The sequence below is a fragment of the Octopus bimaculoides genome, chromosome 16 (genome assembly GCF_001194135.2).
Source record: "Octopus bimaculoides isolate UCB-OBI-ISO-001 chromosome 16, ASM119413v2, whole genome shotgun sequence".
NCBI lineage: Eukaryota > Metazoa > Mollusca > Cephalopoda > Octopoda > Octopodidae > Octopus > Octopus bimaculoides.
This window is the reverse complement of record NC_068996.1, coordinates 56,046,085-56,049,865: the sequence shown is the minus strand read 5'-3', so window position 1 is coordinate 56,049,865 and position 3,781 is coordinate 56,046,085. Positions and strand designations below refer to the sequence as shown.

The window sequence follows — 3,781 nt, the reverse complement described above, 5'->3', positions numbered from 1 at the left end:
ATATATATATGTATATATATATATATATATGTATATGTATATGTATATACAGTAACTGTGGCTTATGATATATAGTACATGTTGTGTGTAATATATAGAACATGGGGTGTATGTGTCGTATGTGTAAGTTTTTATATACATGCATTAAAAAGATATACAGGGTGCGATGGTTAAATTGTTGCCATCTTATATTTTTAATTTCGAGCATGCGCATTGTTTGTCTTTGATTTTGTCAACTACACAGTATAGTAGGGTCAGTTATGCACTGTCTGTGAAAACAACACTATGATGCAATTCACTCTGCCAGAAATTTGGAAACGGCATTCTGTACTGCTTGGTATTCACACCAGAAGATCCATTTTGAACGTTTCAGAGTGTTTGGGTGTCAATCTGAGGACACGTACTGAGAGTGATAAAGATCAAACATCCAGTCAACATCAGGGTGTTTGGAGTGATCACTAGTGAAAGTGACGTTATGCCTACATTCATCTTCCCACATGGCCTCAGACTCAACATGGAGGGTTACATCATGTGCCTAGTGGAGGAAGTAGTGCTGCCCTGAGTCAAGAAGGTTGCTGCTGGAAGACTTTATGTCTGGCAACAGGACTCTGCACCATGCTACATAAACAGGAGAACCTAGTCATTGCTGTCAGACAATTTCTGCGACCACATCACTCCTAACATCTAACTTCCCAGACTCGAGACCCTTGATTATTATGTGAGAGAAACCAAAACTGCTTGTAACACCAAAGATGAACTGAAGGCAAGGATTATGGCAACATTTACCAACTTAAACAAGGAGACTGTCCAGAAGAGTTGCAGGAGATTCCGAAGTGGTCAGGAGGCCATGGTTGATGCCAATGGCGATTTTATTGAATAAATTTACTCTTTAGTATTTCAAGATATTTTTATGTAATTTTGATAAATATATCTTTTAAAATGAGATGTCAGTGTTGTTTTCATTTTTGCATAATTTAGACAACAGTCTATTCATTGCACCCTGTATATACATCTCTGGTGTTGAGTCAAAAATTTTGCAATATTTTGGCAACTTATTGCTTTATTCATCAAGTTATAAGAACAGCCAAACATTCAACATAAAGGTCATCATGTTGTATTGTCTGCAGCCACCTTTCTGCCAGTTTTTTTTTTTTATCCCAGACTGACACCAGTTCTTCGAGGCAAAGAACCACTTCACTGGAGCTTCAACTTCCTTTTGATTGATGAAGCATCATAAGAGCAGAAAGTGATCCACGGATCAGAAAAAGTAATAATCCAAGCATTGGTTAACAGAAAGCAAATTCATGTGTTGCAAGACAATGGTAAGATCTCATACCACTTGAATGAACTGGAATAAATCCCAGGAACTTGAGAGTATCAAACTGATGCCATGCTCAGCATACAGTCAGGACCTTGCTCTCTTGGATTAGTACTTGTTCCAATCCATAGCTCAATTCCTGTGCTCATTACACTTCATTAAGCAAGACAAAGTGGAAGCTTCAGTGAAAGGGTTCTTCACCTCAAAGGACAAGAACTAGTATCAGCTTGGGATCCAAGAACTGGCAGAAAGGTGACTTCAGACAATGCAACCTGATGGTCTCTACTTTGAATGTTAGGATGATTTTGTTATAACCTGAGGAGAATAAACCAAATAAGTTACCAAAATGTTGCAAAAATTTTGTCTCAGCACAATAACAGCTTGACTCAGAAATGCATAATTCAAAACTGTGAAAAAAAACGTACAAAAAAGATGTGCTTGGAACTTCATGACAGGTACTTCAGTGTGGAACTGTAAAAGAACTGAGAATTACAAGCCACATTTTGGGTGATCTGTTGATTGTACACCTGTCTGTGTGAATACATACACATACATGAACACACACTTATATACATTCACACACACACACACTCAACATACACCTATATTATGTGCATGTTTGCATAAATGTGTGCATAATTTACTGGATGCCTTTTATATGGCACCAGCACAGGTGCTTTATACATGGAACAAGCACAAATGCTTTTTATGTGGCACCAGCATCAGCAAGATCACAAGACAAGGGCTTATGGGCTGAGAGAGGGAATGGGAATGAGAGATTAGAGTGTGATAGACAGAGGTGACCTTCTTGTTATTAAGGAGATACTTGACTACTTTCAGTAGGGCATGGAAGGAGTGGATGGAGGGCAAGAGTTACAAAGTGAGATAGAGACACGGCCGGAGTGAAAGAGAGAGACAGGGCCTGACCACAGGGAACAATGGCTGTATTATAAGTAATGCAAAGAGGATATGTGTGTATACATGTGTGTGTGTGTGTGTATACTTATATATATATATATATATATATATATATATATATATATATGTATGTATGTATATAAGTATATGTATATATACATGTACACACACAGATATATTTACATATATATATAGATATATATATACATATACACATATACAAATATTTATACATATATATAAACATATATAAATGCTGAATTTTCTTGAGAACAATCTCTTCTTAGTGGTCAGACCACAGGTAGTCTACTTCTAGCTTAATGGATGTCCACTTAGTGGTCATCCCTCTTATATGTATGCAATATAATTTTTCTGAATCTTCAGATTTTTCAATATGCTAGGCTACTGGTTTTAAATTGATATTAATTAGATTAATACTCAATTTTTCACCCTTATTATTTAAATTTATACAAATATACATATCTATACATATATACATATCTATACATATATACATATCTATACATATATACATATCTATACATATATACATATCTATACATATATAAATATATTGTTAGAGGTGGGATATGAATATCCAGGCAGATAATGCATTACTCTATGTAAAGTGCCAAGACTGGTTTCTTCTGATGGTCCTTTTTAAGGTATATTTTCTAAAAACTACCATCCAATGTTACAGTTTATTCCCTGGCTACTTAGAGTGTAAAATGACAATACTGATAATAAGGAAAACAAAGAATTGGAATGTTCAGACTTCCTGCTTGGTTTATTCAAAATAATTGTCCGACACGTGTTTCAATCCTATCAATTGCAAATTGCTGCACATTTCTATGCAGGGATTTATGCATATAAATGTACAATCTCTTCAGGGTGAATGAATATGTCATTGTTCAAGGAGTAATTCTCCCTGTAAATCAGGCTTGGTAGTGGTAGTAGTAGTAGCAGTAAATCATGTTCAATGATGAGTTGCTATTCCCAACTGATTGTTTGTATAAAAGTCTGGTAGCACCAACAGCAATCTTTGTTGACAAATTTTACTGGACCGTTTGGGAGTGGTTATTTATAGAACATTTTTCCTTTGAATCATTCTACATTCCTTATAGTCACGTGGTATCTTAAATAGATTTTACACAAACAATCAGTTATGAATAGCAACATGATTTACTACCACCACTACCAAGCCTGATTCAAACTTATAACAAGGAGAATTACTTCTTGAACAATGACATATTCATTCACCCTGAAGAGATCATACATTTCTATGCATAAATCCCTGCAAATAAATATGTAGCAATTTGCAATTGATAGGACTGAAACACGTGTCGGACAATTATTTTGAATAAACCAAGCAGGAAGTCTGAATGTTCCAATTCTTTGTTTTCTTCATTATCAGTATATATGTATATGTATATATATATATATATATGTATATGTATATATATATATATATGTATATGTATATATATATATATGTATATATATATTTATATAATGTATATATATATATATATATATATATATATA

The 3,781-nt window shown here is 34.2% G+C and overlaps 1 protein-coding gene across 1 annotated transcript in view; it reads left to right on the top strand.

Annotated features, from left to right (window-relative positions):
* Nucleotides 1-3,781, top strand: part of LOC106868853 (serine/threonine-protein kinase DCLK2) — a 200,615-nt gene that overhangs the window by 174,101 nt on the left and 22,733 nt on the right. The window lies entirely within an intron of this gene.